This window comes from Numida meleagris, chromosome 5, assembly GCF_002078875.1.
Source record: "Numida meleagris isolate 19003 breed g44 Domestic line chromosome 5, NumMel1.0, whole genome shotgun sequence".
In the NCBI taxonomy this organism is placed as follows: Eukaryota; Metazoa; Chordata; class Aves; order Galliformes; family Numididae; genus Numida; species Numida meleagris.
This window is the reverse complement of record NC_034413.1, coordinates 64206441-64234247: the sequence shown is the minus strand read 5'-3', so window position 1 is coordinate 64234247 and position 27807 is coordinate 64206441. Positions and strand designations below refer to the sequence as shown.

At 40.3% G+C, this 27807-nt stretch overlaps 1 long non-coding RNA gene across 3 annotated transcripts in view; it reads left to right on the top strand.

The window, feature by feature from the left end:
- LOC110400643 overlaps window positions 1–27807 on the top strand; it is a 48773-nt gene that overhangs the window by 4157 nt on the left and 16809 nt on the right. The window contains exon 1 of one of the 3 annotated variants that reach the window (XR_002439988.1): window positions 14350–14440. The exons of the other annotated variants lie outside the window; for them this stretch is intronic. This is a non-coding gene — a long non-coding RNA (uncharacterized LOC110400643). Of the gene's footprint in view, window positions 1–14349; window positions 14441–27807 lie in introns of those variants that run through there. 3 annotated transcript variants of the gene reach the window in all.

Sequence of the window (27807 nt, the reverse complement as noted above, 5' to 3'; positions counted from 1 at the left end):
TTATAATATTTAAAAAAACTGTTTGCTATTTCCTTGAAGAAACCCAGGTATGAACCATCTTCTCATTAATTTTCTAGTGGACCTAAATTTGAGTACTTGTGCCCTATTAATCAGGACAAACATAATGACTTTGTTATTGGGTACATTTTTCTTCTGTTTAAATTCACTCATCTATCAAAGAAAAAAAAATCACTAGTTGAGAAATGGATGAATTTCAAATTCTAGTGGACGGGGATTTTTCCAAAATAACCTCCCAGAATTCTTACATAATTAAAAAAAAAAGTCAAGAAAAAAGCACACAAGTAAAAAAAAAATTCTCTTTTTGGACACTGATCGAGGTCAATAGCTATAAAATATGGAGTAAAATGTTTACCCCCAGCTCTAAGTTTGAGATATTCATGAGGACAGTACTTTGCTGATCTGAAGACCAGTCCTTCCCTTGGCCTTACTGGCAACGAAAGTAACATCTCTTTGTTGTATGGGTTTATCCTTAGGGCCACACTTTCTGTTTCTTATAATTGTCTGACTACCAGTTCTTTAGGGTATCATGAGACACTTTCTTTAGGAAGACTTCAACCTAAATTATTGAGTCAGAACAAAGTTCAGGGAAAAACTGTGTTTTTCCAGTCTTGATTTCAAATGAGCCACGCTTAGGGAAGAGTTAGATGCAGTTCAAAATAAATGCTTGTAACAAAAAATTTCAATCCAACCATCTGCTTCAAAATGAACTTCAGTATGTTTAAAAGAAAAACAACAAAAAACACGGAACTCTTAAGGGGAGGATTTGCTACTGAGACCTCTGAGAATCTGTGTCTGAGTTCTCTACCAGCTTGCTTCTCATTTCAGTGGGGAATTCCTGGGTGCTGATCTCTCTGTAATTACTTCTCACCAGGTCAGCTCAAGTGTACCCATAATCTGTAAGGCTTAATTTTTTCTGTTGCATCCCCATTTCTTCCAAAGATGAAATTCTAAATTCTGCGACTAATCAAATATGCTTTGCAAATATCAGCTTTACTAATGTATTTCAAAAGGTGCTAAAGCACTTATCTCCTTTACATCAACTATTAGTTGTGTGACTTTTGTATGGTAAATTGAGACTGAAAGAACTGGACAACCCCATTGGTGTATCTATAGGAAAGGTGAACAAATCGCTGCTAGAAAAATCTCTATCTGTAACAGCAATATTGCTAACAGGGAAAAATGATTCAACTGAGGCAGATTGAAAAGATGTCAGAAATATGAGAACAGAACGCTTTTCCCCGTACCAGTCATTTTCTTTATTTTTTTCTCTATTGTAAGCAATTTTCCAGACACAGAAGTGAATGTCTGCTTATTTGTCCTGTCACTCGTAAGCAAATATGACTTTTGTGCTTCTGAAAGCTCCATCTTAAGTCACTTCCTTTTACGAAGTCCATTTAATGTTGGCTCCGAATAGTAAATGTTCATTTATTCTCTCCTGGTCTACTATCAATGGAAAAGCAGGAACTGAGCAGGTTAGAGTTCCTCTTTAGGCTCTAATTTTTGCAGTGGTACTCTCAAAGAATATTTATGTTCATGAAATGTAAATTGTAATAGTGAGATTTTTCACTTCATGTTTGAAAATATGCATCAGTCGCTTCTGCATACCTTTTTTGTACCCAGCCATATACAAATACATTTTTCTGCTGCACATAGCAACTGGGAATAAAACAAAGTGCTGTGAGTGAACATGTTTTCAGTGCTCTTTTAGTGAGCTCAGGACATTCCAAATGACATTTCATAGGTAGCACAGGGAGAAATCATCAGCAGAGCCATCGTGTTTATCTGCTCATTAATGGAGTCAGCGTTATGAAACATGGATTGGCAGAATGAACAAAGCAAAAGCAATTACTGAACTCTCTGCATTAATGTGTAGGAAGCTGAGGGTCTCATTTAAATTGTTAGCACCTTACCAGTATTAGATTTGAACCCAGAAACAGTTAATTTGATCTTCTACCATACATATAAATTATGAGGCTGAAGCAATTGAGAAGAGGCTTATCTTCTCATATGGTAATAGGAGGTTGGTAGGGCTGTTTTTAAGCTGGAAAAAGTGTATTGTATCACTCTTGAGCAACCTTACAGCATTTTATTCTGGCTTATAATATATAATTTTATTCTGGTTTGTGCAAGCTGTTTATTCTGCACCTTACCTTTACTGAAGTCTTGCTTTCTCTCTTGTGGTAGCAGATGTTGAGGTCTTGCATGTGAAATTTTTACTTGAAGACAGATTGAAGCTTTGTTCAGGAGTTTGCTAACAGATTTACCACTTCTGTAAGTAACAGTACTTAGGAAAAAAAAAAAAAAAACAAACCAAAAAGACAAATATTTCTTTTCAGGGGTGTTAGCCTGGACGTGTCTAACTCCTAAGGGCCAGCTGTACTTCAGAGACTCTTTGACATAGAGTGAATGCATACCAACAGGTATTGCTGCTTGGTGCCACAATCTCAGTACTCCTGTTAGCATCCCAGATGGGGAAATGAAATGGTAAGGGGAATGAATGGAACTGGCCGAATGAAGAGTGGAATAAGGAGATTATATCTTAGTACTGTGCAAAGGGCATGGGTGAGTGCTGCTCAGGACAGGGGTCTGTTGCAGAACAACACATGCTCTTTTGGCCATCAAAAGAACTGAGTTGTGGTACTCCAAGTACTTAGGGAAAGAGGTGTACTGCTGAGGAACAGGTCAGTCCCAAGGAGTTGGGTAGCAGTGCCTTTCTATGTATTTTCTTATTCCCTTTGAAAGGGCAGAGTTGGTGGGAGGGAGAGTGCATGGTTCAAAACCAAAGAGAGGGATCGCAGAAGATGCCACTGTGGTGCATTTTGCTGCCTGTGCCATAATTGCTGTCGTTAGCTGTGACCTCTGAGCAGTGGGATGTGCTCATCAGAGTTAGCTAATGACCAGCAAAATGCCTTACAGACTTTCTCAGGTGTGGGGGTTGTATCCTCACCAGTTACTGGTCTGAAGTCCCTGCAGGAAACCAGGGCAGGCATACTAACGTCTCACACCATAGCTGCCAAGTCATTAATTTTCTGACTAACAGCAGTTCTTGAGAAAAGAGACCAAACTGCGGATTACCACAAACATAAATCTCTCGCAGCGGCACTAAATTGGGTAGGAGCGAGTGAAACAGCCCAAATGAAGCTCGTACCTTGCTAACGGGCCAGTTAGATAGATAGGCCATAACTTTTGAACAATCTGGAACAAATCTGCAGCATGTATGGTTTCTGAAATGCCCACATTATCTATTGCTTAATCAGTAGTTGTGTAAGAAATCACTGTGGTTATCGGAGCAGAGGAAACAGCTTTACTGCTTCCATTAAGAAGTACCATTATGCAATAGCAAGACATTATCTTCATAAATCACTTGTACTGGGGATATATTTGTCAGGTTTCAAACAGATTGTGTAATTATCACATAATTTTATTTCAAGGGTTCATAACAGGGAATTAGATATGACATTTGGTAATATAAACAGTGCAATTGACTTGCATAGCAGTTAGCCATAAATGTTTAAAGAACTTAGCTCTAAAGGATTTTTATAATGCTGTTCGACAGCGGGTTCTCAGAATTTGTATTGTACCTACAACATGAGTAAGAGCAGCTTGTGAGTCATTGGCTCAACGATGGTATGTGCTAAGTGTTGTGAAGTGAGCACAAGCACTCTGCAGTGTCAGGGGTGCGAACAGCGTCCATTGGTGGAAAAAGCAAGCCTAGAAAAGTTTCCTACATTTATTACAGAGAACCTCTTAAATGTGTAAGATTCAGAAATTTGACACTAAATGGACCAGTAGTACTGGGAGTATTAGTGATGTCTATCAATATGTTAATATTGCTTTGTACAAGTTAGCCTTCTTCATGCGATGTTTTGCAGGAATGCATAGATGGACATAACAAAATAATCAGTGATTTGTCATGTCTGTCTCTGTCACTGGTTGCCGAATTGTGTCCAGAGATCTTATTTGCTTATGAGTAATGGGATTATTCTTTTACTGGATCTTCAGAGTCTTTAGGAACTGTGGTATGGCTTATGAGGGTGCCAGACCTGTTCTTTCTAATTTCACTTGCTTGCTAAAGTGTGATGAGGTATCCTTTAGCAAGTTGTTTAATTTCATTATTATTCAATTTGTTCTGTAGAATGAATGTGAAATCTTTCATCTCCTGTGGATGCCCAGAGAAGCTAAAGCAAGTAAGTTTTCTGGTACCCACAGTACAAATGTGGAGTCTTATTTTACACTGAACAGGGCTGAATGGCAAGTTTGCGGAGGGAAAAGAGTGCCTGGAAGCACAAGTACATTCCCTAGCTCCCAGGCCAACCATTAGGCTGGGTATCCACGCTCATTACCAGGCACATCCTGCTTCTTGGTTATAGTATTGCATTGTGAAGTCTGAGTGTGCAGCCTTTTCAAAGGAACAGATTCCCTCTGTGTTCTCCTGGTAGCCCTTTAAATCTATGATCCACAGCCATGGAGCTGATAGCTCTGAAATTGCTGTAGTTTCCTGAGATGTTTCACTGAGCTGGTTATGGTTTTAATAATCCAAAAGTAGGGCTTGATGTCAGAGTGGACATCTGCTGTTGGATGCACCCACTGGAGTGACAGCAGGGTGCAAATATAAACAATCGTTATTAAGCTTTTTTTCTAGATAAGTTTTGGTTGTGAGTGCTGGCCTTGGCTGCTTTGGAACTTTTTGTTTCTGCCTTACGTTGCTGAGAAGTATGAAACATTAATTAGCACTCGATCATTGCCGTGGCTCTGAGTAATACAACTTTCACAGAAATAGTTTTTCCTCCCCTTACACTTATGTAGGTGTCTTAATAACTGAAGTTATGATAAAATAGCAGTGCGTTATGCAGCTGAGTTTAAAGCAGGTGCACAGGTTTCCAGATTCTCACTCACATTGCAGTTGGTAGTTTCACCAATCCATGCTGTATATCTGGATACACAGTGAAGCTGTGCCCAAGCACCGTGGGCTGAGTGCAACTTGTTTTAGGCCTCAGCCACACAAACCCAGAGGCAGTGCAGCCCTAGTGAGCCCAGTTGGCCCTATCCCATCTAGGCTGTGCTCACCCCATCGCTTTCCCATGGTAGCACCAAGAGGAGCTGCCCTGCTCCTGCCAGGGTGTGCATCTGGCCAGGTTGTGTGGCTTGTGCCAGCTTGTGGTTATCCAGGCCCTGTGGAGTGGCTGTGGTGTAGGTGCAGGGAGGTGTTTGTGGCACTCTGTGCAAAACCCTATTTATGAAGCTGAGTGAATTCCTGGGTATGGGGACCCGATGCAGAGTTTGGAATGGAAGCCAGTGGCTTAAGAAACACTGGGAATCACGCGCATCTCTCACTAGCACTTAGTGTCAGTGTTATTTGTACAACTTTTGTTATTTCAGAAATGCAGATTGTAGCTGGCTGCTGCTAAGGCTTTTGCTAGTTCATTGTTTACCCAAGGCAGCTTATTTCTTACTTTTGTCACTGTCAATTACAGCAAAATCCATTACTCTCACGATTAGCAAGTGGGCTTTAATTCCATCTCAGGAAGACTAAAGGCTGCAGTGAGGAACTTGGGAGCTTAGCAAATTGGGTTGATTATAAAATTGACACAAGGGTGATGTCCTTGACACCAATGTACAGATGGTGATATTGCTGAACTCTTTGTCTGATTAATTGAGCAGAGGTCTATTGAGAAATGGCATATCCTGAAGACGCTACAGCTTGCATCTTTAATTGTTCCTGTAGGATCTCTGGAAGGATGACTTCTGTAAAAGCAGGTAGAGACAAATTGATGGCAGAAATCTTTAAGTGAAATTGCTACATGCTAATGGGAGACAAGCTGTGACTGCATGGGTGGGCTCTTCATTGTTTTGAATTTGTATTGCATTTAATTTTACAGAAAACTACATAATAGCTGGTAACATTCTGTCTTCCGTCCATAAGATCTATCCAAAAGCAACTGAGGAAGCCAACAATTTTAAAGGAGCAAATTCAGTAGAAGTTTAAGAATTCTAATTAAGGAATACAGCAACAACAAAAAACTATAGCAATAAAAATGTGCACTCACATACAAACCAGATCACAAGCAGTGTCAGTCTGAGGAATCTAGAAGATGAAGAAACACTGGTGGTTGGCGTGATAGGGTAAATCCTACCCAGTCTCACTGATAAAACTGAGAATGAGTCGAAGTCTTATTGCACCCCAGGTAAGCAGGAGTTTGAGGTTGGGGAAAATGATCAGGTGGACCCACCTGCTTCTAGATATTGCTTTGGACTGACCTGCTGCTCCAGGTACCTGAGGTGCCCATCCCCTCCCTCAGATGCAGCCAGCTGGGTCAGGTGTATGAGACACTTACTGAACCTGCGGCATGGCTGTGAACAGGGATTTCCTTCACATTGTCCTGTTTTCTCATCTAAATGCTGTAATTTGTATTGACGTGTGTTCTTGTGAAACATGGTAAGACCTTCTAGTTGGAATACTCAATGCATTATTTCATTCTCACTGGCCTTTGCGTATATGTTGTGTTTGCTGTATGTGATGGCAGCATGGTTTTGGTCTCTATTTGCACAGCATCTAGCACAAAGGGCCTAAGCTCAGGACCAGGCACTGTGGAAATGTTCACAGGACCTCCATGTGCTGCTAGCATATGCAGTGTTTCCCAGTGAGTGTGAGTGAATCAGTTTTCACGTCAGCCTTTGGCTACATTAGATGACTGATAGGGATTGTGTCTCTTCTGCGTGAGATATGCATGCAATTATAACACCTCTGATTCTGAGGCACTTATCTCACATTACTCAAGCTGTGGGCAGGGCTTTGTGGTGTGTAGGAGGCAAAGTGCAGAAGGTGCAGCGTTGGGAGAGAGGGATTAAAATGGCTTTGACCATTTTGCCACCACCAGATTATTCACTGCTCTGGGGCTGTATGACCTGGGCCACCACCATCTCCCGATTGCAGAGCACTTGCTCTTGGTGTGTGACCTTTCCAGCAGCTGCATTCCTGGCACATCCCAGGGCTGCAGTTAACAAGAGAGTGGTCTGGGAAGAGCCTCTGCAGGGCTTGTGTTAGGGCTTCTCTGTGCAAGCCAGCACTCTCATATTGTGCTCAGAGACTTGAGCGTCACGAAGATCTTGCCTTTATGAGTATGCACAGTGCATAAATAATGCATGTCCCCGTGTAACAGCAGCTGCTGAAGATGCCTGCAGTATATACCAGGGACCAAAGAATGTTGGGGTGAAGCACAAAGAAGCAAACATTTAACCATAGTGTTTTGTGAATTTTGATATGTACTGAGGGTGGAAAATCTGTGTTATTTTAGTCTTGCCAGAAAATATCAACAATTTATTCATTTGGGGTTATTATTTGTAAATTGTCTCTGTCTTGGGAAATATCTTAAATCCAATATATAGCAAATCTTTATCAATTCTTCTCTACTCTGTAACAAGTAATCCACTACAGATATGCATGCTGAATTTGTTCCCCTGCACGCTGTTCAGTTCCCCAGCAGTGTTCTTGTGCAGGGCGGGGATGTAAGGCTTAGTCTGTGTGTGCCTTGAAGGTGTATTGGCCTCTGGTTCATAGGGGACTGGGTAAACAAAATTTTCAAAGGCCAAGGACTCTGAAGAAGAATATTTGGCTTTTTTTCATACCGACAAAGCTCAGCTATTGGGCTTGACTTCAACCCCAGTAGTTCTGATGATGGCAAACAGAGTTGTGAGGGTAACTTGGGGCTTTGTCTGATAAAACCAGTATATTTGAGTCACTGGGAACCTGCAAGAAGCAAGCTTGTACTGCTTAACATGCAAGCCACCAAGTTCTTCAGGATCACTCATAATGCATTTAATATAGTCACTTTTTAGGATGCTGAAGGTATTGGTGTTATTAGTTGGCACCTCTTCTTGCAAAGACAGATGGAGTCTTTAGGTGAGCTCAGCTGGGAGCATGTTGACTTGGCTGCAGTAGTGCTTGGTCTTTGGGCAGCAACTGTGAGCAGGCGAGAAGCCCAGGAGGATATCTTTAATTAGACCTTCAGCAATAGGCAGCGTCTTGTTCTCCATTATTACTAGGATAAGGTCATCTAGCAGCCTGTGTGTGCCTCATCAAAGCTATTAACCACGTGAGCAAGGATGAGGGGAATGCTGGATATCACTACAACCTCTACAATACTTTTAATCAAAACCAGAGTATGTGCAGCCTAATCTTAACTCGTATTTACTTTTGTGCTTTCATTTGGAGGGATAATGAAAGAAATGTACAGGAATATTTACTTTGCAGAGACGAGTGACGGATGTTCCAACAGCGGGGATTGCATCGAGGAATAGCAAGCGTGAAAGAACATGTTTGAGCAGAAGAGGATGCTGTAGAGAAACCAGGCTGTCTCTTTCTGATTTCTAAGAGGGGGTGGGTGCTCAGACTGTTTTCACTAAGTGCTGGAAAAAAGGGAATTTGGTATTGCCCTTAAGCATTTACAGCCTGCTCAAGGCTGCCTAGCTGTGCCTGTTCAGCCCAAGTCAACTGCTGCGTGCTCCCAGGGCCTTGCTGGGTGTAACGTGGGATTAATGCTGAACAGAGAAGTTGGCCTGGACCATTTCTTTGCTACCAACGCACAGCAAGCCACTGTGCTGTTACCTGTGCGTAAGGCCATGGGGAGGGGTGAAAAGTAAGCTTTGGATTCTGCTCCTTTGCTTCTACTCTCTCAAAAGAGGTAAAATCGTGTTTTCTCTCAGCCTGACTCTTAAAGGCAGTGAAATTATTGCAGGTAAGCCCCAGTGAAAGCTCTGTCAACAAACATATGAGAAGCTAAAGCAAAATCCCCTTCCTCGAGGAAAACTCAGTACAAAAATGAATGGTACTAAGTTATTCCTTCCAGAGAGTATTTTTCCCTGGTAACTCATAAAGCTAGTGCTGAATGATGAGTTTTTGTCAAATTGTACAGCATGGCACTCTCACTGTTCTTTGACAAGATATTTTGTGTATAATTATAAAACAAATTACTCCGTTGCTCTGTTGTATTTTAAGACACAAACTGGACTCAAGGCTTACTCAGCCTCAGGACATGGGTTTCTTTAAAACTAAACATTTTGGGCATTTTTTTCTCTAATTCCTTATATAGAGTGTGATTGAAGAGGTTTGTTTTTTTTTTTTTTTTGGAGGAAGAAATTGGGTTAATATGTCCCCCCATTTCTTTCTGCCCCTTCCCTGGAGTGTATGAAACTATCAGACCAAGGTGAACGTCAGAGAAGCACCTTGTAGCCTCAATGCAAGTTACAGCAATGCTTTGGTCTGGATAATTCCTATCTGAAGGCATCAAATGTAAGTTTTGAAAAACAAATGTGCGCAGACAGTGAGTCTCAATGATTCTGCAAAACAGAAGGAGGAGAGGTTGGGTGACAGTGCCAGCACCCTGGGGGTCTTAATGGGCTTCATTGAGCCTCTCTGCCAGTGAAAGGCAATCTTCTCAGGTGCAAAGCGGTAGAGGCAGTAATTAATACCAAAGGCATTTTGTTTGGAAGGCAATATTGCTTTGTCTCTAGCTCAGGGAAGCCCAAATGAATTGCTAATTCTGAGCGTGGATGGATTTATTTATTTATTTTCAACAAATTAAGGAGGAAAAAAGCGCTTCAGAAACTTCCAGATTCTTCTTGTGAAATAGGGATGGATTTTCTGAATGTGGATTTAAACACAGGCAGTGAATGGGGTATGACTTTGATCTTTCCATGTTTTGTCCTAAAGGATCTTTCTTTTGAGAAACTGCTCTGCTTAAACTTGACTGCAATTCTTGCTATCATTGTTAAAGTATTAATTCTTGGATTTCCACGGGCAACAAGTGGAGAGAGAAGCAAATACTTCATTATATACTAAGCATGGTTCTGTTTCTGTATTTTACTTCAAAGCAGGAAAAAAGTGTCCTACTTTGCTATTGAAGCAGTCAGTTAGGCATGTTAGGAAGCCATTTTATTTCCCTTAGCTTGGATATTCAATATCTGGTTTTAAAATACTGGCAGGCTATGTATGCAACAGCAGCTTCCAGATCTCTATTAAAAAGTAAAAGCCCTGTGCAGTGCCTCTGTGCCATTTCCCTGAATTTGACAAACAGCTTTAGTAGGGCCTGACATTGGGAGGGACGGAGCAGGGTGCAATTGTTTTAGTGAAGGTGGCAGGCTGTTGTTCAAATCTGATAATGGAAGTAAACCATATAGAGAGAAGCGTATTGAATATTGCTTATAACTACATTTATTACAAAAAACCCCACATTTTAAATGTATTCGTTTCAAAGCTGATAACGCTAAAAAGGCTAAAAGCCCATATTTACCTCAGTCTATCCAATGAGTTGTTAACCCCAAGAAACTAACTGAACAGATTATTCTATTGTGTTATACATCCTCGAGTAATGTGTAAAATAAGGCTTGGAGAGAAATGGGAGCAAAAAAATACCATTATATCTGAAGAATAATCTGAACTTGACATGACAGCAACCTTCTACAAGAAGCAGCCTGTGATGAATTTCCATTCTTCCAGTGGAGTCCTGGTGAATGGCAACAAGCTCTGTCAAGGCATATTTGTGTAAGAAAATCACACTGAGTGAAGCTATTAGAAGTTTTTGGAAGGCGTATTTCTTTGTCAACACATGAAACATTCCATGGAAATACTCTGAATTGAGTTCATCTTTCAAGGCAGGGTGGGACATGTTGGAAACCCGCTAGGTGTCCTACCTGTAGATGCTTGCAGGAGTGTGTTGTGGTGGGAAAGATACTTGCTGGGGAGCGTATTTTCTTCTGCTGAACAATGTCACTTTATGGAAATGTTAAAATATCTGAGAGTGAAGACTTTTTAAGCTTAATTCTGTTTCCTAGACAGTTGTAACACAGCTTTTCAGAAGAGATATTTTGGGATTAGCCTGACTGGTGTGTCCTGACCAATGCAGCAGATGAGCAGAGAAACAGTCTCTGGATATAGATATCTTCACACTGAACTATCTATTTTGTACTGGGAAGCATTATTCCCTTGTACTGGAAACTAAGCTTTTCAGTAAACACTGGGAGGGGAGGAAACATAATTATCACCTTCAGATGAGCTATGCCAAAGGATTCATAGAAGCACTTGTTTGATTTGGAAATGAATCAGGCATGCTAATGGTTGCACATCTTCAAAGTCTGTTTTCCAGAATCATCCATAGTCTGTTGGCAAGATGGGACTGGACAGCAGTCCAAGGATTCCAAGTTGCATGCTTGACTCTGGCAGAAGCAGCACCAACAGTCTGTGCTTGCGATTGAAGGGGAATTCATGAGTGCATTTATCTAGTCCAGTGTTTCACCTGATTAGTGCTAATCAAGCCAGCAAGGGTGGATTAGTAATATGTGATTAAAAGGTTATAAGGTTTCATTTAGAAACCAGCAAATATACTATAAGAAATACCGAGAATGAATTGGCAAATAGTTTGCAAGAAATAATTAATCTCTTACAGCTGCATTTATTTTTCTTTCTATTATGGCATCTCTCAGAACATCACTGCACAACCCTTGTCTCTGTCAGCTTACCGAATTAAGCTGTGCTTCTGCAAATCAGCACCATGCTATTACTGCTTCCAGCTTGGTACTGCTCACAGCTGGGGCAGCTTTGCTCTTACCAGCATGTGGCTGTCATCAGCTTGTCACCGTGTGCCTCAGTGACATTATGTATCTGATGCCACACCAGGCCAGCTCAGTAACACAGGAATATCAGACAATACTAAAGCTCACTCTGAGAATGACAGTTTGGCCCAACCACAAGCTGTGCTTATCTGTTGAGCTGTATTTTCCTATTTCTCTATGCAACAGAGGATGAAGAGCTACTGGTACTGCTGGAGGTGGCTGCCACCTGCCTGGTTCCTTTGGCACAGCTCAGCATCAGGTGCTGTAGAGCAGCAAAATTTGGCCTCACCTCTTCTTCCCTTAGACACTGTAATGCTGTAGGTAGGGTAGGGAAATGAGTTTGCAAACAGATTTATCCTTGCCTGTGGCTGACAGCTGTGTCCCCCAGGAGACATGAATCACAGTCGGATGCCTCAAGGCAACTGGCCAGAAGTTCTTCAGGAGTATTCTGCTGAGGCTAATACAGGAGAGCAAAGGCTAAAAGCTGTGCTATTCATGTTTTCTTCTGTTGAAGGAGTTTATTTGTCTTTTGGATTGTTGCTTTCTAGGATGATCACAGCTCTGTAGAAGTTGGAGGAGATGCTTGGCTGATGGGCTACCCTGTAAGCACCTGAGTGTCTTGGTCTCTGAAAATGGTGGATTTTCTTCCTAAATATTTCTTAAATTACCTGGCAAAACACATCAACTAATAAACAAGGCATGTATTCTTTACTCCTGCAGTGGAACCAGCTGGTTATAGATTTTAAGAAAATGGGTTGTGGTGTTCTGTGTCTTAATCCCTGTTATTACTGTGTAAATAACTCCATCCAATTAAACTCTAATGTGTTGACTTTATTATGTGATGGCAGACTGTGCTTGTGCTCTAACAGCCACTGTAGCTCACTGGAAAATAGGTGCGCTCAAGGCATAGTAATGCTTTGTTCAAACAAATGGTGTGAGTGAAATTGCTTTCTCACTGTGCATATTATGAGGTAGATCTTAAAGCCCCCTTCCTGCTGCTGCATCTGGGCTTGATGTGAAGTCAGTGGGAGCTTTCCCATTGATTTTAATGGTAGCAGGCAGAGGTCAACAGTGAATGCTTCTCAAAGTGGCACTGTATGTATGATGCCAAGGGGCAGTTTTATGGGCTCAGGTTCTGGCTTTGGGAGGATGCCCCTTAAAGGGATTAAGTTCTTACAGGTGGGGTTAAGGCTTCCTCCTCTCACTTGTTTGTATCTTATTTAGACTATTCTCTGAAGTGCTTGCGCTCTCTTCTTATGCCTATGAGATCTGTTTGACCTTTCTTTCCCTGGGGTGTTGAAGTCTTGGTTGTAATGTTATACTCTAAAACCCAACTAATCAAAGCACCCTTGGAAACTTTTAGAACTCAAGCTATCCAGATATTTGCTGGTGTCCCTAGCATATACAAAAACTGTCCATAAATACACTGTCATGGTTTTATGATTTTCGGTTATTGGTATTCCACATCATACCACCTAACATACCACCATACATAACATCATGTAGTGTATGTACCTGGTTCTCAGAAGAGAAGGACTACTACTTTTCCCAGGGGGCTTTGTGACCCTGATACCGTTTTCCGGTCAGAGGGAAAGATAAAAACTTGCAGATCACGAGATATCTCTCTTTCTGCCCATCTCTCGTCCTGGCAGCACCTCGCTCCCCAGCTGTCTGTCCATCGGTATTAGAGTAAGGCCTACTTTAATTTTTGGACAGTCTCTCTCATTGTATTAGATTTATCAACTTAAATTGTAATTATATTGTCTTATAGTGTGTTATTTTGCATTCTGATATCTTATTTAGTAAATTAGTTTGTTTCTCCTCATATTGTTGCCGCTGTTTTGCTCTCAGGCCTATCTCCCTACCCTTTCTTCCCTTTTCCCTTTCCCGGCGCATGGGTCCATGGACCCCCTGCCCCATTTGTCATGGAACCGGGCCGAACCAGCCCCTAAGCCATTGACATACATGCTCAGTTAATGTAAGAATATATTGCTTCCTGAATTTGACAACAAGCACTGTACTTAATCAGATAATGAAGTTGCAACTGTCACTTACAAAAATAAGTACTTGAAGGAAATTCATTTTTGCATGTGTAGAAATACAAAATTAATTTTTATCTGCTAACTTCCTCAAAAAAAGTAACTCTTAGAGATAGCACACGAGTTCAAGTGGACACCTGCTCATCCAAATCTCTACGGTGCTTTGTAATATCAGATCAGAGACCTTTACTTGTTAAGATTATGTCCAGTTACTTGAAGTTGCAAATATTTCCCAAATTCATTGGATAAATACATGAAGCTGGAAGATAACATCTTCAAAAGGACAACTTCAAAGCTATATTGCTATATTTTTTTTCTATTTTGCTAATCAATATACAAACTTGTTCTCAAATAAAAGCCCAGCAGAAATTAAAAATCAAAAATATTCTTGGTGTGTTAGAGGAAGTGTTCACCCCCTCCAAAAGGGTTGAGTGGGGACTGTGGGAGCATTGCTGCAAAATGCTGCCATTTTTCATACATTTTAAACTGCTTCTTCATGAAGCAGGCTAATCTCATGTCAGGGTGCTGTATTACCAAGTAGCATAGTGAAACCCAAGTATGAGGCAAAACTAGGCTGGACAAACCCAGAAACCTAATTTTTATTATAAATTCATGCCATGATTTTCTGTAAGGTCTGTCTTCTTAGTTTTCCTTTTTTTTTTTTTAAACCAAGTGCTATATTTGAAAATGGTCTGTAAGAATGAAACGAGTGCAACTCCAGTCTGGAAAATCTGATGTTCGCTTGTTGTATGTTCTGGTCCTTAGTGGTTTAGGTGAGTAAACTTCCATCATTTTACTTTTTGTAATATTTGAATTAGAGTTGTAAGGCATTGCTTATGCATGACTTTGTTTTAAATATATGATCAGCAACTTATTAATATTTCTGAGTTCCTATGTACCTAATCACTTGTGTTGCATTATGAATCACTCTGTTCTTTCCTGTAAGTTTCCATGGCAGACATGGATGCTCAGGGACTACTAATGGTACTGAGAGATGCAGAAAATCAGACTGTGGAGCAATTCTTCAAATTTTGCGCAGATTCAAATGAAATATTCCTTCTAGGTTATTAGTTTAAAAGGTCTTTAAGGTAGGATAACCATGTTAGTCAGAAGAAGGCTGTATTAAGCAACTTGAAAACTGAATTTATTATCACTGTTATGAAGATTTCTTCAAGGATGTGGAATTTTTAATAACTTTCTTTTATGCTGAAGTGCCTGCTGCAGCCTTCTTGGGAAATGGAAGGAGGTGAAGATGAAATGAATGCTAACGTGCCTGTTTCCTAGCTCTACCTTAGCAATTTTATAACTGGCAAGAGGCACAATCCCTTTTCTGCTGTAAATCAGTGTCTTTGAAAAGAGCACCGGGATGGTACAGTGGGTAACAGTTATTCTGTTCTGTGCTAATGGAAAACTTTGAACACTGAGTTAATTGAGAGTGCAATCACGCTATTTCTTAAAATCAAGATAAAATCATTTTCCATAATGAAAGAAGAAATATGGAACACTTTTGGCATTCAACAAAGTCAAGATTTTATCTAGGTTTCTGCTGACATCAATCTTCGTGTGTGGGTGAGAAGGGTTGAAATATCTCTCACAGCCTGCCCGCAGCCCTGTGCTTCCCATAGAGGGAATTTTCCCAAGCTCGAAGAGGGCTTTGTTGGGAAGGCAATGGGTGGCAGCAAAGGAAGGCAGCAGCTTTGCTCAGCAGCACAGCTTGGATGGCTGTGGGAATTGTAGGGCATTGCTGGGGCTCTGTTGGGCACGGGGAAGTGTGTGCTGCCCATATGAATGAGTTGCATGCCTGGAGGCTGAGAAATAGCCAGAAAACATGTTACACATCCTGCATAGTGTTTTTTTAATATACTGCTCAAAACCTTTGTTTCTTCAGAAATACATTGTTGGGTTTCAGTTACTGTGGGTTTTCTGCTTATTTCTTCCGCACACTTATGTTGTGTGTGTCTTGTTTTCCTTTCATGGGACTTCAGTATATGCAAAGTCTTAGTGTTCAAGGAGCTGCTGTTCCCATCCATGCTGTCTTCATAAAATTTGTTAGGAAGTCGGCACTAGGGAACTTGCCTGGGTAATAGAGCACAGCATTTAACAGCTGCAGAGCTATTGCTGGTGCATTTTGAAGTATTCCAGATTTCAGCCTGTGATATTAAGGGCTTTGAATAATGTAAAGGGACAGGATTCATCTAAAATTTGGAAAGTAGTGATGCTGAATGTTTTCTTGGACTCAGAACAAAGCCAACTCTCTTCCTTTCATGGTTGGCTCTCAGTGATTCTTCACTCTTGACGTGATGTCAGATTCACTCTGGGAATGCTAAATACAACTTGCACAAATACTGCTTTTCAGTTCTGACAGCTTTCTGTATGAAGCACTTCTGTGCTATACACAGACTTACGATGCCTGGCATATCTGAAGTGTGTTCAGAGTTTGCTTAATTACGTCTGGTTGTATGAACGTTGAGAGAGGATCCAGGCAGAAATAAACAAATAAAAAAACAGATATGAGAGTAAGCAAAGAATTGAAAATATTTGATTAGTAGCTGAAATGATCAAAATTTTCAAGGCCAGTTTTGCCATTTGAACGCATTACCATTGTGCAAGCAGTTAGAATAGCAGGTCTACTGCCTTGATTTGGCTTTGAAAGCCTTATCCCTTTGCTTGTCACTGAGGTGTGTTTGACAGAAAGAAGAGAGGTGAATACAAGTGTATTTTCTTCCTTTCGGATATTTACAAAGTTAATTATTTCATGGCTACTGACACGTGCTAGGTATTCTATATCAGTTAGGTTTTGTACTAAAAACACTGTCGTAGGAAATCTCCATGCATTTATTTGAGAATGGCTCCCAACACTAGGTGATAGCAGACTTCAACACCTCTTTCCATGCAGAGAAACTTTCTTTTCTGTTTGTGGCACTGTGGTTGCCCATCAGCAAAGGAATCTGATGCTAGCTGCACCTTCTGCCATCTTGTTTGCCAGGATACAATGATGTGAAATGTGCATGTTTGCAGTTGAGTTGAATCAATTAATTTTTTTTTTCTTTCAGATTTTTATTCTCCAGGGCTAGTAGGGAAGTATCAGGTTCTAATTCATGATAACATCTGAGAAAGCTGTGATGCTTTGTCTCTACAACTCCCTGAAAGGAGGTTGTGGTGAGGTGGGGGTAGGCCTGTTCTCCCTGGTGACAGCAGTAGGATGAGAACTGATGGCCTTAAGTTGTGCCAGGGAAGGGTCAGGTTGGATATTAGGAAAAATATCTCAGCAAGAGTGGTGATGCGCTGGCACAGGCTGCCCAGGGAGGTGATGGAGTCACCATTCCTGGAGGTGTTCAGGAACTGTGGAGCTGTGGTGCTGGGTGATGTGGTTAGTGGGCATGATGGGGATGGGTTGATGGTTGGACTGTGTTATCTTAGAGGTCTTTTCCAACCTTAATGTTTCTGTGAAGCTTGTGATGGTGTGTATAGATTAAATTGCAAAGGTTGGCTATACTGGAGTATCTGCGAAAAATTATACTGACCCACAGGTACTGCTATTTATTATTATATATATAATATACATTTGTATATACTGACATCACTAATTCTGTACTCCGTCTGATTTTCAGTGATTTAAGACATAATTTCCAGCTGTTTATTTTGTAATCAATGACACTTATTATATGTTCTTAACTTTACAAGTCAGGCTGAAGAAAATACCCAAATACAGAAATCTGAGGAGAGGCTTCTGGTTTGCGAAGTCTGCTGTGCATAAGGGCAGCGTTTGATCACAGAGTTCTTCTGTTTGGTGGTTATGGGCTCACACTGAATAGACATGCTGTGTGTGCAGTTTGCAGCTCAGCAACAGATCACCATGCAGAGCAGTGTAAATTTGACTAGGAAAGATAATCTGGTCTTTCATTCTGCAGGAGAGATCCCAAACTTAAACTCAGTCTGAATAGCTTTGGTTTTAAATTTGAAAATCATGAGTCCTTTCCTTGAAGACTGATTAGTTTTACCTCCTCTCCATGCCAGTTTAACCAGGCTTTTCTGCTCTGAGCTTGGCAAGCAGAAAAAAGAGAAGGAAAAATGAGCTGTTAAGTCTCTAGCAGCAGAGAGAAAAGGTAGAAATGACGTTTCTGAGAAACCTGATTTTGGAAGGGCTTCACTTTGTGTTGAGGTGTCAGTTTGAATAACAATAAGAGAAGTATAATTCTTAATGAACCAAGATCAGAACCTCTTGTGTCTCTTTCATAGTGCTGAATGGAGAACTGAAATGACCCTTGAGGGTTTTTGCTTGATACACATGCCTATGATGCTAGTAGGGAAGAAAAGAGGAGGAAAAATTTGAATTGACTGAAAAAAGATGCAATATTAACAACTCATTGAAAGTTATAATTAAGCTTCTGTGTCCTTTCCTTGAGGAGGTCCTGCTACTTTTCTAGATTAAAAAGCATTGTGAACATGGATGTATAGTTCTTAGCTATTATATCAAGCTAGCTTATATTCTTAAGACATTTAAGATCAAATAAGAGATGTTTGGGATATTGAAAATAACTTTGTTGTGTACTTTGTAGTTTAGTCTTTGATACCTTTTGGGAAGGCCGCTGGAGTTTTCTTTATTTCTTTTTGGAATTCTCAGCCAACAAAACAGAAAGCACTGAGAATGTGAAACAGCCTGGAAATGTTTTCTCTTCCATCAAGAAACACAACATGTCCTTTCAAAGCTTAATTGAGCAGCACAAAGCTAATTAGCTGTCCGAAGACATGCCATTTAATTCACAATCCAGCATTAATTTGTTCTACAGACCGAGCTTATCTCATGTACAAATGCCTTTGCCCTATGGCTTTCCAAACAGCTGCAATATACAAAAAAGACTGATAACTGTCATTTAAATGCTGCTTGCTTCCTTCACTTGTGCATAAAATACTGAACTACAAGTGAGTTGTAACTGGAAAGTTTTCACTGTCACAATGAAAAAATAACTTGTATTTTTATTCTCTTCTAGCTGGGAATAATGTCATTGCTCTATGATGCTAAAGCTATCATTTGAGATTTGCAGTAGATAATCACTTCTTCTGGCTAATCTAATGTGTGATTTTGATATGTTGAATAGTTTCAAAGCTTTTTGTGGATAGTAACTAATTGCCTTATCACTTTATCTTTATTATAAGAATCCTAAGTATATTTGCTAAGCTATTAAAGTGCAGAGGAATTACTATGGTTAATGTGGAATAGGTTTTATGCTGCTAATCTTTGAAGTATGTAGTATCATTTTCAGAGACTACTTAACAAATTCTTTCCCTTCTCCATCTTTGGTAAGAAAGTCATTACTTTCTTAAGATATGTTAACAAGTGAGTTCGTGGAGTATGACATCTCACACCAAAATACTAAAGCCTAGTAAATACTAAAGCCTGGCTGCCTTGCTGAGCTTCTTGTTCTAGCAGAAGTTGGTAGTTAATTTCTCCTCTTCTTAGCACAAGTCGATGCCTTTGTACATTATGCTCTCTTTATAAAGACCCATTAACAGAGAAGTTTGGAACCTCTTTCTCTTTGCAGAAGCCAGACGATACGCTTGGTCATTCTAAGCATGTTTGCTCTAAAGATTTTTATTTTCTCTTCTAAAAATCTTCTTTTGAACATCTGTGCCGGAGTTTTTGGAGATGCTTTTCTGTGACTCCAGGCTTTTCCCGGGCTCTGGTGTATCCCCGGGAACCAGAGTTCAGCAGAACTTTGCTTTTAGGATGACTAAAGGCCACAGGGACTGAGCTGCCACTTGTCCGGGCTGCGAGGTACGGACAGCAGGGAAGGACTAAGTGAAAGGGAGTAATGAGAGAAAAGGAAGAGACTAGAAGAGATGGAAGTCTTTTTAAGAATACTTCTACCGGTAAAATGAGATGTAACTTCCCAAACCTTAATCCTAATCCATTTAAAGTGACAATGGTTAGGGAATAAATATCTATTCATTCTGTAAATTTCTTTGTTTTGGTGGAACCCTTTCTCACAAATGGCTTGTGTGGTCCAGTTGGCAGGAAAGTCGAGTATAACTCTACCAGTAGCCAAGTATGTGGCCTCTGGCTCTGTGAGTGCTTTGGGGTTTGAATTTCAGGCTGACATATCTAAGCCTTTATTTTTAGAGTTGTAGATGAATGAAACACAAAGCTGATAGGTAAGGGAGTCAGGCAAGTCATTCTGATGTTCTGTCTTGGTCTGTGAATGAGAGGGAGCGGATATTCAGCTGCTGTCTACGGTTGTGCTACACTGCATTTGACTGTCCATTATGTCCTCACCAGCATCCTCTCTGGCACTTGTGTCTTCATCATCTCCTCCAGAGAGTTCCACATCTGTGTCTCCCTTGGCCATTGAGTTGGTCAGCTCGGAGAGGAAATTAAAAGTAATGAAATAGCATTATTATTTCCTTATTTTAATTGGTTTCCCAGTGTAGACTAATGGAGTGCCAATGATTCATAAGGCTTATAAATCACGAGAAGGAATAATGAGGAGATACTTCCCATTTTTAAATCTTAAACAAAGAAGAGGCATCATCACAAATTTTATGGCTGGGTCATAATACATCTTTGTAGCAGTTAACATATTTCTGTATTTAGAGAAGCCAGCATTTAATTTCAGGATTCACAGGAAGCTGTGAATGCTGTCTTCCCAACCTCAGCCAGCGGTCGTGCTCCTGGATGATGTCTCTGGGGCAGCCGATGTCCTCAACGTTGCCTGGTCCTGCGTGCTGCCTTTTTCATCCCCACACCATGCTGAGGTGTAGGAGCCTTCTGGGGTCATCCTGCCCTCCGCGAGACAAGAAGTGGTTTCACCTCTCCCATTGGACAGAGCTGATGGTCCAGTTGCCAGCTGGTCAGCGTACTGGTGGGAAGGAGCATTTCTACCCAGCTTGGAGGTAAAAGATAATTTATCACCTTCCCTGAGTAGCAGCCATCAGCCTGTCTGCTGGTTAGTTTTCTTGGAAACGTGATCACCTGCTCATACACGTTGGCACTGTCAATTGATGGAGCTGCTGGTCTCCCTTTGTTACTGCTGGGGCTGTGGCACCTCTGAGGATGGGGCCTGGGGCGAGCATCTGGGAAAGGGCTCTGCTGCTGCTGTGGCGAGAAGTCCTCCAGAGCAGTTGTATGCATTATGTGCCTTGTCTCGTTTTGAAAAAATGTGATGAGAAAATGTCAAAGATTTATAGAACCTTGATGTATTACAAAAGCACGGCACGTGTCCCATGTGTCTTGATGTTTAAAAGTGGTTAAATAATGCACAGAGGTCCCTTAGCTGGGGAGAATCTGAGGGGTGGTCAGTGACGAGGCTGAGAGTTGAAAGAGGTAACTGGATTGCAGAGGGAGGCACAGCCACGGCTTTGGTTATGATAGTTTGTTTCAGTTGCCCTTGTTATTCCTGGAAACTCTGTTTATCTGCCAGTGCTTCGTTGCGCAGCCTACAAGCAATCTACCTCTTGCAGAGAGGTTCATATCCAATAGTGCTTGCTGACAGAGTTTAAAAGCTTGTCTTTTCAGACTTCTCTTGCTGAGCTTTTTCCAACTATTCAAGACAGCACCTTCTCCTCTGCTGTGCGTCTTTATAAATGGTGCATATCTGGCAGTGGTCACGAGCTGTAGACTTTGTGAAATAGCAGTCTCCATGCTGGTTATTTCACGTTGACATTTAGCTCAGCAATAGACTGAAAGAAAAAAAAAAAAAAAACCTTGAAAGTGTCGGCGCTTGTCCCGTTAGAGAATTCTCAGTCAGTGTGGCATCAGAATAGTAAGTCCTCTTTATTGTGTTTAACATACATCTTATATATCCCCCCACTCGTAAGCAGTAAATCCACTCGCGGTTAATTAGCCTTAAGTTCTTCCCAACAACATAGATAACAAACAAAGGGTTCCTTAACTGTCCCAGATGTGACCACATTAGCTGTGCATACTAAAGGAGTATTCTGTTTACACCTTAGCCCTGTCTCCAGACTCCGGAGGCCTCATAGCGATAAGATCTACCAGAGTCTGTTGAGCTCCTTGTTGTTACATCTCCCTCACAGAAAGAAGAAGAAATCTAACAGTTGCCTTGTGGTTTGAGTTCAGCAGAACAGGGCAGAGGATCTCTTCCATGGAGGTTGTTCCTTAAGGGTATTCAGCCTTGATTTTGTTGTTTTCTTGAATTTAGTTATGTTTCTGATCAATTTTCTGAGTCTTTGCAATATCTTAGGAGAACAAGTTAGGGTTATTACAACTATTTATATATCAGAAAAGTTTGGATTATCTATTTTATTGCAGCTAAATTAGTTTATTTGCTGCCTAACTGTGTTATCTGCATAAATAACTTCACTGCAAACCCACAGTTGCAGCAATCCTTCATTTTGGCACCAACTTTAATATCATTGTTTATTTTTATCTATTGTGTCCCATGTGAGATTAAGGAAAGATTTATTTTTTTTTATTAAATGGCAACAGTTATTGATGATGGATGATAATTTACAACTATATTACCACTAAAAGGAAACAAACCTTTTGTTTTTATTATTCTCTTGGAACTGATTACTGGTATAAAAGAAATGAAACAACTCATAGGTCCTGGAAAGCTTATTGCATTATCAAGCAATACACCTGCCTAACTGATGAATAGGACTCAGTCACGCAGTTAATAAATGGCTGGAGTTATTTCAGGCTGAAACATAGCAGAATAGAACAGTGCCAATATTGTTCATGGCAGTTTTACCATCATAACAGAGTCAGAGGTGTTAGCTGTGAGCTGAAGGAAGCGTGTTCTGCTCTGACCTTCTGGCTTTTCAGATAAATCTTTTTTTCCCTAAATATCATAATGTTCGCATTATCTTTAAAATATGTTTAATTTGAAACTGAAACAGATTCTGTACTAATGTAAGTATTTTATATATATAAAACTCTCTATTTTTTTCTTGAAAAATAAGCCATTTTCTGGGTAATGCTCTAGTCATCCTAACAATAGCTAATCAACGCTCACAAAGTTTTGCTCAGCAGTGTTTTACAGTTCCCCCATTAGACTACCATCTGGTGACAATAAATATCCCAGCCGAAGCAGATTGAAGCGTTGCTCTTGCAGGCCTCCTCCTCTGCCCCCTGGCACCAGCCCTGTGTAATAGACAGCACAAATTCTGCAGATGAAAGAACAGAGGAGCAGGATGAAGAGTTCATGAAGAAAACCGGCTTAAACTCCTCTCCCACCCCTTTGTCTAGGGCAGATGTACTCTGACTCCCTGTGATACACGTTGATTTACTGAGCTTTTGGTAAGAGATCATCATCCTGAGCTCATGAGAGTTCAAGGTCAAGCTCTGCACACCCTCCTCGCTGACTTCTTTGCCTTGGTGTTTGGTAACTGAGGGTAGGGTTGGGCTGCTCAGCTGAAGTTGGAAGTGACTTGTGTGTCTGGCCTCATTTAAACTTCAAGGGCAGATCAGACACATGGCACTGCATGCCATACTATTAATGGGAAAGAAAAAGCCTTTTGTTATGCTAGTCTATATGTATTTCACAAATGACAGTTCTCAGCTAGAGGTTTCCATAATTGTTTGAATTGTATTTGGGGGAGAGGGTGACATTAAGATTTGTATATAAGAGAAATTGATGAAAGCTTTTTGTCTTTGTGTGCCTAGGGCAAACTTTCTTAGATGATCTTGCAAAGGAGAGTTGGGTTTGGCAGCTTACAAATTCAATGAACTCTCCTCTAACCTTTTTGTGTTGAATATATGTAACTTCAAAATAAATCTTAAGTAAGCATGTGGGCTTTCCATGTAAATTACTCTTGTCTCCTGCAGACAGAAAACCTTCAAAGTGTAAATTAACTGTTTCTTCTGACAGCTTTATCTCAGAATTGTTTCACTGGATCTCATGCTAACTTTCCTTGGTTCCTGTTTGACGTCACTTTCTAATTCTTGTCCCCTTTGAATAAGGGAAACTATGTTTAATTTGTAAATAGGTATTTTTCTGTTTAGCGTAATTCAGGTCATTAAAACCAGTGCAAGTCAGCTCAGTGAAAGAACTGCTAGGTGACTTCTGATCTCTTTTAAAAGCCAGCTAGAGCCATTATTGGAAAGTAGCTGTCAAGTTCAAAGGTATTTGACTTTGGATGGCATGTTTGCAGCTTTCACAGAAGCTAAAACAAATAGTTATTAGAAAAAGCAAACTAGTTCTCTGATTTCCTTTATATTGTTCTGAAAGATTAACACAAATTGTTGTGAGAAACAACTACACTGACTATTCAACAAATTAAAAAATGATTTGGCCTCCTGGGAGGGCAAGAGCATAAGAGTTAGAAAACTTTAAATCATTTATTTACATGATACAGTCCCATTTCTCCACACAACACCTTCTGGCTTCTTTCAGTCTCCCTTAAAAAAGAGAAGGTCCAAGAATGGCAGATGCAGATGTACAGAGCACTCTTGGTATATTTGTGGACCATGGTGCCCTCCTAAATCAAACATGAATTACCTGAAGTAGTACTGTGGGTTTGTCTTGACGGCCAGACCCCCACCGCACTGTTTCAAGGCTTGTACGGGGGACTGTAGAGATCTTTTGCGGTCAGTTCAGTAGAACTTAAGAGTTGGATGTGTTCACAGCTGAAAGCCAAGCAAGTTTTATTTCTTCTGACAATGGTGTTTATTGAAGATAGCACAGACTGCTGTTAGACTTTGTTGAAAGCTGTCTATTGAAAAAACTGATAGTTTGCACCCCTGTATTCTGAATAGCGTCTAAATCACAGTGATGTTGAACTGTCATTGCCATAAATAAGGCACACTGAAAGAGAGCAGGAAAGAAGACAAGTTTGTTCTATATGCTTGATGCTGTATTGTTCTGACACGAGGCTGTATATCACTTCAACATGTAGTTCTTCTCAATTTACATTTGAGTTCACTGGAGAGTTGTCTGTCTCTTCTCATTCTTACAATGGATGTTGAGTTTTCTAAAAGAAATCTGACCTGATAATTTTGGTGGTACTTCTAAAGCAACTGAAAAAGTACAAACGAATTAATCTCCTCTGATCATAAAAGTCAGAGTTTCAGTAATCCAAGAACGATGTGCATCAGTTGGGTTTTTCATACCAATAGTCTCTAGCCAAGTTATCAAATCAATTTCAACTGCTGAATCAGCTGAATGTTATTGGATTACAGAAAATGACATGCGGTAGTATTTCTGGGGAGTCTTCTTATTTACATGATTCTTCTATGGAATTGCTTTCACTGTTTCTTGGGATCTTTGTGCAACAAACTCCCTCTGAACTGCATGCATCTCAGAAACCTTCTGTGACTATTGCCTCTGGATGAAATTATGCAATTTGTTACAGATGTCTTTTTCTTATAACTTATTGCTATTCATATAGCGTTATACAATTCCTTAAAATTTTGAAACTGCTAAATGAGAAAAAGCACTTCTTTCAAGTAATTTATGTCTTTTACTTGCATAGTAAGTTAAGATTCACCTTCCATCTAGACTTTGCTGGTTAGTCTTTACAGATTTCACTGTGACCCAAAATGACGGTGATTTGTCTCTTCCCATAGGTGGAGAAGAAGTCTTTTTTTTAAATGATCTTTGCTCTGTTTTTATCCCTGATTACTGCCGAGCTGGGCAACAGGAGAGTGAGGGGTTGCTTTAGTAAGGAATGGAAGAACGTGTTGAGAAATCTGTGGTTTAGCGGGCAAGGTGGTGATGTGTTGATGGCTGGGCTAGATGGAGGACTTAAAGACCATTTCCAATCTTAATGATTCTATGATTCTGAGACTTAAGAATCTTCTTTTTCCACATGGTGTAGAATTATTTCAGTTATCTGTACAGTTGTGGTAGTTTGAATCTTCGTTTCCTTTGAATCAGCTATAATAGTAATAAAAGCCTTCCTGAATTTTGGGCCTCATTTGGGAGTTGACTCCTCAAGATAAAGAGTTCAAATGGGCAAAGCTTCCAGGAACACTCAGCCACCTCTTACAGAAGGTACAAACTGTGGAAACAAATAACTGCTTGTTTTGTTGGATGTTCACATTAATAATACAGTTCATTGGATTCTTATTATCAGTGTTTTCTCTGGTACATTTTTGTGATGTAGTTCGGTAGTGTGCTGCTCACCACAGGAGCACTGCTGGAGCCTCAGAGAAACCTATACACACGCTTAAATGTTTTGCCAAACAAAGTGAGGAGAGAACTTACATGATATAAGTGCTTTTCTAAAACGTGGTGTAGGTATTAATGCCTACTCGTATTCAGAACTTACTGAACCCCAGTGAGCTCTGCCTGGAGGCACTCAACCCACCAGCTGGGAAGGGTTTACACTGTGCTGTGATGGCTCTTACCATGCGGCAATGCACAGCTCAGTGGCAAACCTGACTCTTTGCTTAAAATCTACATTAAAAGACAAAAACAAAAAACAACCCAAAAATCAGTATGTGCTATAAGTATTTTTGGTTTAACCTTTTTACTGATTAGTTGGATTTTTCCTGCCTGTTTTACAGTGGCACTGTTATTAACTCCTCAAATTTTATGTACATTTTAAAACTGTGATAATGTGAAGGACCCTACAGGTGCTGTAGCTGAGCTGCACAAAGTGGCTGGGCTGTCCTGCATAGGGACACCTACTTTGGGATGGGCAAAACTCAGACTGCAGTTATGGGACTTCTGGCAGCACTGCCTTATGCAGTTACCTGGGACAGGGATGCCTCTCTGAATTCCAGTCATATCTTTGACTGGATTGAAGACAAGCTCGGAGCATTGAAGCCATTTTTGGAAATGAAATTTAGCTGAGATGCAAAAATTGGATTCCCGTGGTCTATTGACAGATTCTAAAGCATCAGCCAAGTGGGACGGAAAACAGGTTTATAAATGCAATGTGTTATTTACTGGTGGAACATTAGGGATGCCTGTGGTGAAGTGTTTTGAATGAGCTTGATGCTGAAATTTAGTGAGCTGAATGCAGAAAAAAAGCAATGGTGTCAGTAGTTGCTATGATACAAAATAAAGCAAATTTTTTCACATTGTTATTACTGTAAAATAAAACTCTCGCTATCTTACAGATACTACATGTTTAAACCATATTTGCAAACCTTCCCAGAATATATAAACAGCTGTTCTTTTTTGCCATATCAGGTGCTTGAAAAGCTTACTACAGCCTGTTTCTGGGGCTTAGCAGATTCTTTCTAGTATAGTGACTGGTGTTTGAATAAATCAGGCGAAGTACACCACATAATATAAAAGAATCAAAAAGAATGTTCCTAATTACCCTGATATATGCTCTCAGAGAGGCAATGAATACCTGGCTACTAATGGAAATGTATGCAAAATTTCACAAATCAGTTAGTTTCTGCCTGTAATCCAGTGACTTTTACCAGTGGAGTGTTTAAGATAAAGCTATTCTTCTGTACAAGCATGGAACTCCATGAAAGTGCTTGTATCTGAATCTCAAGTGGGAAATTGCCTTGTGATTGAAAAAGGCATGATGTCCTAAAAGATGAGGCAACTTCATATGGAAAACGTTCTTCTTATAGCATGGCAAATAACCTGAGGTCTCCCCTGAGATCAAGGCACCATTGTGTTAAGCTGTATGTAAGCAAAACTGTATGCACTTGTTTCTCCTACATGTTTGTGTTTTCTTCTAAAGAGGTTTCCTGCTTCAGCCAGAAGTTACAGATAAGTTGTGAGAACCATTTAGTGACGTCCTGCTTTGGGTGAGGCAGGCGAACGTGGCCTGGAGGAGGAAAACAGTAAAAGTAGTTATTTGTGGAGAAACTCTAGAAAATATGGAGAGGAAAAAAATGATGACTGCCTTCAAATTTTAAGGCTTCATTGTTTTTTCCTTATCACATTTGAGAAGCGCTCTGGGAAAGGGAAACACAGGTAAAAGTGATGCAAATCCATTCTGTTGAAGGAGGGAAAATGTTCGCTTAGTTGCATGGGTGCTGCTGATGATCTGTGTGTTATTTCACTGCCATGGCTTTTTGTGTCTTGAAATGTGGATTTGTCTTTCCCTTATGAGTTCAGAACTTACTCTTCAAAAAAGTGTCAAGCCATGTAATAGATTTGTGTCGCTATGACAAATTACAGGAAAGAACAAAAACATTTTTGCTTTGTACTAAAAAATAGGGCAATTTGAGTCACTTTTCACCATGAGTAGTTTTCATTTAATGGCA